This window comes from Juglans regia, chromosome 5 (assembly GCF_001411555.2).
Source record: "Juglans regia cultivar Chandler chromosome 5, Walnut 2.0, whole genome shotgun sequence".
Lineage (NCBI taxonomy): Eukaryota > Viridiplantae > Streptophyta > Magnoliopsida > Fagales > Juglandaceae > Juglans > Juglans regia.
The window spans coordinates 12,013,341-12,026,453 of NC_049905.1; the positions used below are offsets into that span (position 1 = coordinate 12,013,341).

The 13,113-nt window shown below is 35.7% G+C and overlaps 1 long non-coding RNA gene across 2 annotated transcripts; it reads right to left on the minus strand.

Moving 5' to 3' along the window:
- Positions 1 to 5,259: 5,259 nt before the first annotated feature.
- LOC109020729 lies at positions 5,260 to 6,990 on the minus strand. 2 transcript variants are annotated; one of them, XR_004801546.1, is made up of 5 exons: positions 6,738 to 6,990; positions 6,582 to 6,644; positions 6,359 to 6,434; positions 5,707 to 5,760; positions 5,260 to 5,291 (listed from the first exon to the last, which is right to left on the minus strand). It is a non-coding gene; the product is annotated as an uncharacterized LOC109020729 (long non-coding RNA). The 2 variants fall into 2 exon arrangements; XR_004801545.1 differs by lacking the exon at positions 5,260 to 5,291 and having other exon boundaries at positions 5,657 to 5,760.
- Between the last annotated feature and the right edge of the window lie 6,123 nt (positions 6,991 to 13,113).

A 13,113-nucleotide genomic window follows, 5' to 3' on the forward strand; every position in this document is an offset into this window, starting at 1 on the left:
TAATATAATATACTGTTATAAAACTCAAAATTGAGGCTTTGGAATTTTCCAATAAAGATAAGTGGAATGGGACGGGTCGTGTCATGCAGAAGACAAAGGTAATACAACAATGCCTGAAAAAGGGATCGATGACACGCCTGGATTACCCTCATAATCTTTGAAAATAGTAATACTTCTCTTCATCGTACGTATTTCTATCCTCTTAGCATCATCTTTATATTATCTTATCTAATTATGATGCCATCTTAAATTATTATAACTCACTTGTGAGTTAATAATTTAATGTTGTTGAAAGGATAATAATAAAAATAGTAATAATAATAAATAGATTTTTTTTTATTATTATGCGATCGATATTCTGCTTTAGTAGAAGACATTGCTACTGTAATTTGTTTCTTTGTACGCCATGAGATTGGGTTGGTCCCTAACTGAATGAAGTATCCGGTGGCAGAGCAGCGGGTGGTGGGACAGTTGGCCCAATTAGAATCAGTATATGCTGTGACATGCATACTGCTAGAGGAAGAAAAGAAGATGCCTTGGCCTGGTCTACATTTGATGTAGCGACGAACATGAGTAGCGGCAGCCATTTGAGGAACCCTTGGAGCATGCATGAATTGACTGAAAATATTGATTGCATAGATGATATTAGGTTGGGTGATAGTCAAGTAGATGAGTCGGCCAACTAAGCATCTGTAAGTGTTGGAATCAGGGAGGAGATCGCCGTCTTCAGTGCTGAGTTTCAAGTGCTATTCCATAGGAAAAGAAGTAGTTCGGGCACCAAGTTGTCAACTGTCAAAAGGAATATCAAGTGGATATTTACGTTGATTGAGGAAGATACATTTGTGAGAGCAAGCAACTTTGAGTCCGATAAAATATTTCAAAGAATCAAGATCTTTAGTTTTGAAATGGGTGGAACCGAGTCCTTTGAAAAACTCGATCTCAGAGATATCGTTACCAGCAACCAATATATCATCAACATAAATAAGAACAAGAGTAATGTTGGTAGAGGTGACAAAAGTAAATAAAGAATGATTGGCCTGAGGCTAATGGAAACCTGCATGAAGAAGCATAGAGGTTAGTTTAAAAAACCAGTTGCAGAAGGCTTGTTTGAGGCCATAGAGAGATTTTCTGAGTTGACAGACACGGGTCTCCCCCTTTATAAAATATGTAGTAGGTGGTGTCATGTATTCTTATTCATCAAGGTCACCGTATAAGAAGGCATTGTTGATGTCAAGTTGATGAATGACCTAATGTTTGGCGGCAGCGATCGCCAATAAGCAACAAACAATGGTCATTTTGGCAACCGGAGTAAATATCTCATGATAGTTAAGGCCTTCAACTTGAGAGTAACCCTTGGCAACCAGCCAAGATTTGTACCTTTCAATGGAGTCATCGGCCTTGAGCTTAGTTTTGAAAACACATTTACAACCAATGAGTTTTTTACTGGGGGAAGAGTCTCAAGAGTCCAAGTGGAGTTATCTTCCAAAGCACGAATTTTAGCAGATATTGTTTCACGCCAATGAGAGTGGCGGATAGCATCAGAATAACAAAAGGGATCAAAAGAGGTGGTTAGAGCAGTTAAGAAAGTGAGATGATGTGGAGAAAAACGAGAATATGAAAGAAAAGTAGACAAAGGGTGAGTAGTACCAGCAGCCTATGTAGCAGGTGAAGGTGTCGTGGACTCCGTGTGTAGTGTAGGGCAAACGTAGTCATGAAGATAGGTGGGCCGAGTGATGTTGTGGTGAGGACAAGAGATAGGAGCTGAAGAGAGAGAAGGCTTGGGTGGAGGAGATGGAGATGAGGAGAGAAAAGGCTCAGATGAGTCTGGGGAAGGGGTTTCTAGAGATGGAATAGGAGTTTCAGGGATAGACAATAGAAGGACAGGATGAGAAGGAGAGAGATCAGGAATGTGTTGGAAAGGGAAGTGATGTTCATATAAAGTGACATCACGAGAATAAAAAATGGAATGAGTGTCGAGATTGTAGAGTTTGTAAACTTTATGAGTGCTGGGATCGCCAAGAAAAACATATTTAGTGGCACAGGGAGAAAATTTGTCACGGTGAGCACTAAGGGTTTGTGCATAGCAAAGACACCCGAATACACGAAGATGATCATAGCTCGGTGTTTTATTGAAAAGAATTTCAAAAGGTGACTTATTCTGGAGAATGCGAATGGGGGTACGGTTAATGAGATATGCAGCAGTGAGGACACAATCCCCCCAAAATTTTAAAGGGAGATGTGCTTGGAAACGGAGACTACAAGCAACATTTAGAAGATGCCTATGTTTATGCTCTACAATGCTATTTTGTTATGGAGTTTTAATATATGTACGTTCATGAATGACGCCATGATTTTGAAGATAAGTTTGAAATTGATGAGAAAGAAATTATTGTCCATTATCAATGCAAATAATTTTAACAGTAGTATTAAATTGATTTTAGACAAGGGCAAAAAAATGTGTTAAATGAGTACAAATTTCAGATTTAAAATGCATTAGGTAGATCTAAGTAGTGCGTGAAAAATCATCAATAATAGTGAGAAAATAGTGAGCCCCACTTAGAGAAGAAACATGATAGACACTCCAAATATCACAAAAATTACGATTAAAAGGAAAAATACTTTTATTTTCATTAATAGAAAAGGTAATCTGGTGTGCTTAAGATCGAGCACAATTATCACAATCAGAGAGACGGACACAACTAAACCGTGCATGAATAGAAATATACCACAGTGAGGAGTCTACGTGATGGAGGGCTATTGCGGCAACCATCAAAGTTCTCGTATATAAAAGAAAAACATGGTGGAAAACCCTAGAGAAAAATAAAGGAAGAGACATGCATGCATGTGAGTGGATTGTTTGAAATTGATAGAAGAAAAATTGAAAAAAATCCGATAGGGAGGGTTTTTATTACGAAGAGGATTCGTGAGTTTGGAGGGATAATAATAAGAGTAATTCTACATACAATCGTGAAGTGCGTAACCGTCGCGTAATCGCTTTGAAAAAGAGTAGGGTCCACTCATAAAAAATTAATTTTTTTCATGTGGGTCCCATGTTTTATTTATTTTTTTCAAAACGATTACGCGGCGGTTACGCAATTCACGGTTGTAAATATATTTTCTCTAATAATAATAATAATGAAGCCTAAAATAATCTATCCGATAAATTTTCTAATGGGCTTTAATTTAAAAATATTCAAATTTTATCTCAAAAATAAATAAATAAATATAGGATCGGATTGTTACAATAAGACAATGTCCACCATAAATGTATTTATGTGTGGGGAAGCCTTAAAGTTGTTGTCTTAGTTGGCTTATAAATTAGATTTCTTATGTATTAAAACTTTTTATATTGATAAGTTACATTTATAACTTCAATTTATTAATAAAATGAGTATGTTTCATTAAAAAAAAAAAAAAAAAATGAGTATGGAGACATGTATATAAAATAAGTAGTCTAATTTAGACAAATTCCTAGACAAAATTCGGTGGCTGATATTCTGGAGGTGGACTGGTCAATATATGCAGCTGTCAATAGTCAATAATGATGCATGGCTAGTTTTCGATTGTCTCGTTACCTTTATGATTATTTGTTTGACACGTACATTTATTATAATCAAATAATGATGATGCTTAAAAACAAAATTATTATGAGATTTTGTCGTCCTTTTTTTTTTAAGTGGCGAAAACACTGCACTGTACATGAAGAAACAACTCAACAACCATGGCTCCTTGGGATATATCCATGAGATCACTTAATGATCCACATGTTTTGTTTGTCATTACGTGGATCCCGAGTAAAGTGCAAAATAAATCTAAACAAATAATTACTTTTCAGGCTTTAGAAAGTTTATGAGCTACATCTCCTCATCTCGTGGCAGTGATAATGGATACCATTTTGAAATTATTCCCAATGTACTAAATGAGAACCGAAATTAAAACCCAATAAAAGGTTAACCAAATTGATGATCACATGTCCAATGTATTATTTTAATTTGAATAATGTTACATACAATCGTAGAGTGCATAAACAACACACAATCATTTTGAAAAAACGTATAGTTCATTCTTAAAAAATTAATTATTTTCACATGAGTTCCGTATTTACTCACTTTTTTAAAAAAGATTACGCAGTACTTCCGTACTCTATGACTATAAATATCATTTCTCTTTAAATTTAATATTTCTGATCCAAAATTTTCCAAAGTGGTCATTCATCATCTTCGTAAATAAATTCTGATTGACAATTCCATAAGATTTAGGTAACTTTGCTTCAATTAGAGGACCGGAAGATAGCACCGATGGTCATCTGGTTGAGATCGATCTCGGAATTGATAGCGACCTAGTAGCTAATCTTTGGACAATTGCTCTTAGGCACCGATGGTCATCAGGTTCTGGTGGTTCAACGACATCATCTTTTATTGCATGTGACCAATTATGTAACGCCCCGACACCGAAAGTCCGGAGAGTTAACTCATGTTATCTGATAATTAACTCCAACAATACTAATATATTTCTAAATCCAAGAATATATACTTCCAAAACTCCAAAACAAACGTAAATACTTCAAATTAATAAACCACACATATTCACATATCAGATCCTCAATACAACAACCCAAATAAAATATCAACTTCTCTTCGTGTTTCAATTAACAAACTATAATAAAATAGAATTAACATAAGTCTACATAAACCGTCTAAACATATTGAAATCAACCTACTAAATAAATAAAATCCAACAACAACACTAATACCACAAGATACCCAATAACTATCCACAACTAATCTTGTCCACAAACTCTAATACTGATCCTCAGCTGAACCTTCAATGTCATTTGAAAATATTATGAAGACTAAGGGGTGAGTTATCAACAACTCAGCAAGCAAAGAGCATATACTAGAGCATTTATGACAGTCAATATGTAGTACAAAAAATTTTCTTTCAGAACGTAGAAACAACATAGTTACTTTCGGAATGCATAAACAAAACTTGGTACAAAATATCAGAACGAAATTTTTAGAAAAATAAACTTATTCCCAAAAAAAAAATCTATTGGCATATCCAAACTGAAACATTATACTCATATCATCTCATAGTATCACATCAGAACAAATACCATGTTTAACCCAAATGGTAGGGTTATAAACCACCATTATACCCATGGCTGGGCTGTATACCATGTTTCACCCCCGCGGTAGGGTTATAAACCATAATTATACCCGTGCCTGGGCCGTATACCATGTTTCACCCCGTGGTAGGGTTATAAACCACCATTATACCCGTGACTGGGCCTTAACAAAACAAAGCGGAATATCATCGAAATCAAATCACATTCAGATATAGAATCAGAACTTCATGCCAAGGTTTTCAGATGACACATCATATCAAAACAAAATACTGAATAGGTTCAGATCATTTCACATGTTCAAAATAAACAAAATCAAAATATTTTCATTTGTTCATTACAAAAACTTTTAGATTTTCATATCTGCTCTTTTGCATAATTCAGAAAAAAAAATGTACAAAATTAGCTTATGTCTACACCTATCATGACAGAAAATATTTTCTTTTATATATAATTTATGCTTATGCAGAATAAACATCTAAGGTCATTTTCAGATTTCTTTTCAAAAATAAACATGCTTATTTCAAAGTCAACCTCATTTCATTTCCTTTATGCAAAACTAGTATATGAACCCCGCTTACCTGACTTCCGTGTATTCTCTATGCCTGGAGTCCGAATTCTAGTAATAACACCACCTAAACAAAATATATACCCAACATTTAATAAACCAATCTTGAAAGCTACTATTTATTGAGTAATAATCCAAAACAGTCCATTTTAACACAATAACTATCATAAATTAAACCCGAGCAGTCCTATCCTTGAACCATTAGCATTTAGACCCTAACACAGCCACTAAAATCTCCACCCAGCAATCAAACTCAACCCATACAACCACCTTTTATCAACACCAAACCAACCATAAAACATCTCCAAAACCAACAACAGCAACTCCTGTGTTTAAAACATAACACAAGCAACCACATCAACTCCAACCTTCAATATAAAACTTCAGCGCAACCATCATAAATTTTTAATCATCCAACATTTCAAGACTTGGGTATCTACGCCACTCATAATACACCCAACATAACGAGCTCAAACACCCATTGCACACACAGTCAATAAACCAGCCCGAGCAGCCATCAATCACTTCTATTCGCCACACACATCAACCAAAAACACCACACTTTAACATAAATAATTAAAATAACTAAACTTAAAAATCCTATAAATCCCAATTTCTTTTCTAAGCGATGAAAAAAAAGAGAATAAGAGAGTAACATGCCTTACCGGCGTTGGACTCTATGACAACACCTGACAAACAACTGACAAACACAAGGGGCACTGCTATATGGAGAAAAATACTCTGCGAAGAAGAGAAAAAAATATATATATATAAACTGAGTGTGTGCACAGTGAACTCAAACAGAGACGGTGTGCGTAAAAAATAAATAGAGGGTAAAAATAAAAATAATGAGACTGAAGTTGGACGGTGGGAGAAGAAACTTTTTACCAATCTAGTAGTTTCGTTGCAAGGCTCGACGACAACACTAGAATCTCGAGACCCACGAGTAGACTGTACATATGCTCAAGGAAAAATTCATGAAAATGTCGAAGAGGTAAGAATAGGAAAACAAAGGAATTGGGAGGGAGAGAAAAAGAGGCTTACCGTGTGGAACAAATCGATGATAACGAAAAATTATTGGAGAGGTCATGAATTCTGCAGCCCAAAAGAAATGGTGAAGAAAATCGTAGAGGAGGAGAGTTTGAGAGTAGCCCGATTTGTTGAGAGGGAAAAATCTTGATGTAAGGAGAAGGTAAACTGACGAAACGTGGGGGTGGGTGAGATGAAGAGATTTACGGAAGATAGAGAACTGGGAAGAAACCCGTCGGGGAAGAGGGAGAACTCAAAAGGGGAGGAGAAATTGAATTGAAAGGAAAAGAAAACTTACCAAAAACGTCGACGTCCTGGGGTCATCCGAAACTGAAACACACACAAATATTTTTAGAAGGCCCTTGGGCCTTGGGCCCGGGTATGACAAATTAATTATTGACCATACATCAAGGCCTGCATTCAGGTAGTTTCTTAATTTATTGACCATGAATCTTTTTCCATTTGCGCAATAAAAGCCCTGATTTTGGTTGGAGGAACCCTCATGGGCTCCACCAAGAAGAATGTGAGTTTTGTCAAATATAGGAAGTTAATTGCGAAAATTGGAAACCCAATGATGAGTTTTTTAACAAATAACTATATAATGTCACGCGCGATCACTATCTGCCCTTTTGTTTTCCCAATTCTGTTTTGTTGATTTTATTTGGTGGTTTCCACATTCTGTATTTTCGACTTTATGTTGGTGTGTTTTTGTTAGTATTTGTTTGTTGATGTTATTTATAAGAAAAATAAAGTAAAATAGGCTATTAGATATATATCCATAGTAGTGTTGATTCCTCTCTCCTCCGATTAGGAGGATGTGTGTAGTGTTTACTTTTCCTCCAAATGAGGATGGAGTTTGGATGCGGGTTGGTTCTACCTCTGTTTTATACAGAGGTTGACACTCTCTCTTTTGAGAGTTTTTGAAGTTCAGACAATGCCATCACAAAAATATTTGTATACGGAGAGCTTTCAACAAGAATTTAATTTGGCTTGTAATTTTGAGTTATAGATGTAACTTCCTTATAGAATGAAATGATGTCTATTTCCTATAAAAATAAAAATGCCTCAACAAAAAACACCTATTAATAGATAAGCATGTATCACCAATCCTCCGCAACCTTCAATTGAACCAGTAAGGCATCTCGATTCTCCATAACTCCCATATCCTCAACCAAAACCTCTCCCTCTTCTACATTAACCCTAATAGCAATAGTAGCATCCACCGTTTTCTCTATAAGAACAACCGGATTAGAATCGACGTCTGCATGCTGTACAACAAGTACCACACCAACAGAATTACCTGGATCCATTTGATCTAGTTCCTCCTTTCTAGAATTAGACGGCAATTTAGGGTCCTTTGGAATTAAATTCTAATCATCCACACCTTGCATGGCTTCTTCATTTTGAGGCTTAGGCATCCATACTTTCATAGGCTTTTCCCCTTCTTTCTTTTTCCTATCCAACTTTTTCCTTCATCCCTACAATGACAGGTCTTCAAATTATGTCCCTGAGTATTACATCTGCAACAATAGGCTGGTAAATTTTCATACTCAATGTCTACATAAAAATTGGACTCCTTATGCGGAATACCAATCTAGATCCCATGAATGGGATTCTTCGCCGCATCCATCTCGACACAAACTCGAGCCCCATAAGTTCTCGTGGCACACCTAGTTGGATTATCTCGGCCTAATAACCGACCTAATGGGGCTGTAATATTCTTCATAAATGACTCATGATAGAAGTTTGGTGGCAACCCCAGAAGAACCACCCAAACAGGCACCAACGATGGCTCTTTTTCTTCATTAAACTCTAGATGCCAATAAAACCCTCGATAAAACACTCCATCAATATCTGTGGCCTCTCTTGAAAGAGCCTTCAAGAAATCCATCTCATTTGCAAACTGCATGAAAACATTACAAGGATGACGCATGGCAGAAACCACCGACTGAGAAGCCAACCCCCAACAACTGCGTATAAATGAATGGATAACATCTAACGTTGGATGTTGTCTCATAAACTTCAAAACCATTAAGAACTTGAACCTTAGAAAAGATCACACAGACTTCCCCATCAATAGTTTCAATAGTTTTAGACGTGCAAGAGGAACATCAACCTCACGGAGATGTGATGGTAGAGATCTTATTTGGGTGCAATGACAAAGGTCTGAATATGGATCGTCAACAAGATCTGTGGATTGGAAAGAACCTAGGGACTCAATTGTAGCGGCGTTAGGACCATTAGATGTGTGTTGTTCAGGTGAGCTTGATTCTGGGAAGATAATATCAGAGGGTCGAGCAATGATGTGCGTCTCGTAGGGATGTCAATAGGAAAAAGTGGAAACAATGACATCGGGAATTTCTCGACCTTGTGGAACAACCGATGTTCTAAAAAAATCCATGTTGGGAAAGTTAAAGACGATGTGACATAAGATCATAACGCATATAGCCTTTGTTTTCGATCCCATATCCAAGAAAGTGGAACAATTAAGAGCGAGGCTTGTGTTTGGCGCGCTTGTGTGCTTAAAAGTAAAACAAACTAGGCCGAACCAAAAATTAGTAGGTAATGATATGCAAGAGTGGAGCCAAACAATTTCTCATATGTAGTATTATTATTAATAATAGTAGAAGGGAATTGATTGATGAGGTAGACCGAAGTGAGATAGGTTTCACCCCAAAATCGGGGTACGCAAGGATGATGATAGGAGGAGAACATGAGTGGTATTTAGAAAGTGTCTAAGTTTAAGTTCAACTCTCTCATTTTGTTGTGACGTACTTGGATATGAAAGGTGAAGAATAGTGCGATAATGTTTGAGGATATCATGAAAGGCACGTTGTGTAGACTCTAAAGCATTATCAGAACAAAAGACTTTAATGCGTTTTGAGAATTGAGTTGTAATCATTTTGGCAAAGTTGTGATAAATATCTAATAATTCAAAACTTGATTTCATTAAACCAAGTATAACGAGAGAAGTGATTCACAAAGATTACCAAATATCTTGAGCTACTCATACTATGAACGGGAGAAAGTCTCCAAACATCAGAATGAATTAGATCAACACAACCACATGCCATAGACTCACTAGTACTAAAAGGCAATGCCAATTGTTTCCCAAGTTGACAAGAAATTCAATCAAAATTACTAGGACTAGTAGATGTCAAATCTTTTAAACCCTTAGAACCCAATAATTCTTCTGAAGATAGATCCATGACCAAGACGGGAGTGCCAAAATGAAAGTAACAAGTGGTGGAAGCAAGTGCAACAACATTAGAGCTTGGAATGTGGAGAGATGAGAGATGAAGCAAGCCCCTAACTCTACACCCAGTTCCAACTATCTAACTGGTCCGAGGGTCATGTACAACAACACCAAAGAAGTCAAACCCAATTATATAACCAATTTAACACTATTGACCCACAGAGAGAAGATTGAATGAAAGTTTAGGGACATGAAAAAGATCAGGAACATAATGATTAGAAGTATGGACACTACCTAGATTTTGAACGGTCAAAGTTATGCCATTAGCTGTGTATTGAAGATGAATGTTGTAACGCCTCGGTCCTGCACGGGTCGGAGAGTTACTTCCTAACACTTAAACTCACATTTCAACAATATAAAGAATAGATTCCAAATTCCCAATATCATATAGAAAATTCGATTCAAACCACTATACTTAAATCATCTCATCCAATGCCTCAAAATCTTGATCCTCAGCTGAACTATCTAAATATCTGAAAAATATTGTGTAGATAAGGGGTGAGTTATCAACAACTCAGTAATCAGAAAGCATGTACTAGTATGTAAACATGATCATTTATAAAGTTCGATATCCAGAATAAAACATTTACTTTCAGAATACAGAAACAACATATTCATTTTCAGAACCCATAAACAAAACTTGGTACAAAATATTAGAGCAAAATTTTCAGAAAAACAAATTTGTTCTCAAAAAGAAAATCCTTTGGCATATCCAAACTGAAACATTATATTCATATCATCTCATAGCATCACATCGGGACAAATACCATGTTTAACCCCCGTGGTAGGGTTATAAATCACCATTATACCCGTGGCTGGGCCGTATACCATGTTTCACTCCCATGATAAGGTTATAAACCACCATTATACCCATGGTTGGGCCATATACCATGTTTCACCCCCGTGGTAGGGTTATAAATCATCATTATACCCGTGCATGGGCCGTATACCATGTTTCACCCCATGGTAGGGTTATAAACCACTATTATACCCGTGGCTGGGCCTTAACAAAAATAAAACAGAACATCATCGAAATCAAATCACATTCAGATATAGAATTAGAACTTCATGCCAAGGTTTTCAGATGACACATCATATCAAAACAAAATACTGAATAGTTTCAGATCATTTCACATGTTCGAAATAAACAAAATCAAAATATTTTCATTTATTCATAACAAAAACTTTTAGATTTTCATATTTGCTCTTTTGCATAGTTCAGAAACAAAATGTACAAAATTAGTTTATGTCTACACCTGTCATGACAGAAAATACTTTCTCTTATATATAATTTATGCATATGCAGAATAAACATCTGAGGTCGTTTTCAGATTTCTTTTAAAAAACAGACATGCTTATTTTCAAAGCCAACCTCATTTTATTTCTTTTATACAAAACTAGTATATGAACCCCGCTTACCTGGACTTCTTAGCTTTTCAGAAATTCTCCACAACAGTACTGAACAATTGTCAATCGTCACCTATGAAAATTCTTATAACTTAAATAAATCTCTAATGAACAGATAATCTCATGTTACACCTGAAGTACCTATTTTAATTCCTCAAAAACGTAAAATTTTTCTTAATTCTAGAATACCATCACTTCCTAAATTCCTTAATATCCACATAACTATTAAACTTTTATTAAAATCCCAAAAGGCATAGCCCAAGCACACGAGTAGTATACAAGATGAACTCTTGATTAGGAACAGGAAAAGAGATGATTAAATCATGAAAACTCAGCCCATTACAATCTATAGTAGTTACACATATTTTGCAAGTCTCCAGTGTCGCTTGTACTTATCTTCAAATGTCTATAATTAATTTCCCTTAAAATACCACACACTTGCCAAATAGGGACCATTTTTCGCATTGGTGCCATATGGGGTTGCCATATAAGTGGTATGTAAATTGGTATGATCTCAGTTTGTTCTTGGACATCTATGGTTTGAGTTGACGATATAGTCCTAGTGTTTACTGCTATGATTGGTGCAGTGACAATGAAATGATTTTAATCCCGTGGATGATAAGTACTTGGGCTGAAATTCTGATGATGGACAATATCGTGCATGTTCAGTACAAATGTCTTGCCACGAGAGGTGTAGATGAAGAATCCATTTTGAGCTCTTTGCCCTTGGACCTCCGTTGGTCAAATTCAAAGACATCTTTATCTAGCCCTTCATGCAATGTGTATGTCCTTTCTGCATCATATCCTTTATATTTTCAAATAATAATTTTGATAATTAAAGATATAACTAGTCATGTATGGGATAGTTTCTGAAATGTCAGCCTCTTTACTTCTCAACTTGGTGATTTTGAGTCTTGACCATTGAATATTCTCTGTAAAACTCACAATCCCCACCAAATACAATTTGCTTGTAATTCCAGGCTAGTACCTATGCTCTCTTTGTTGAGGATGTGCTTGAAGTTATGACGGATGGAGTTGTTGTGCATGAAGTTGCAGCCTCACGCATACAGAGACTAACAAAGGTAATGCCACAACTTATTTAAAAAATCTGCCAGTCTTGCTCTAGTCTTGCTCTCTGATATGCTTTATTTGTGATTGGATTCTATACAAGATGTTTTGTTGAATTAATTTGCAATCCTATCGATCCCAAACTATCAGATCATATATTATTAGTTTCGAACAACTACTTTCCTTGCAAATTCTCTACTCATTTAATTAAAATCCAACTGTTTATGGGGGAGTAACGAATTAAGTCATACGCTCATATATATATATATATATACACATGTTAGGTTACATATATGGTAGGATATAATGCAAAACTTGACAATTTCTAGGGACTTGGTGGTCAAATCGTAATTATAAAAAGAACTGTATTATTTTTTTGTGTTTGTAGCAAAAAGAACTGTAGTTTGAGGTACTGATAAAGTAAAAAGAAAATCGATCCTACACAAAAATAGCAGGTGTTTGTCCCTGCATTAATCGTATAGGCTATAGCTTTCACTTGTACGTGTATATAATATGTAAGACAAAAAAGGAGATATATGTTCACATTGCTTTGACTTGGCAGCATAGAGAGAATTATGAGCACGATGTTATTTAATTAAAGATGATATATATTACTCATCGTGTTTAATATTTACTTTGTTTTTAATAGTATTGGGATAA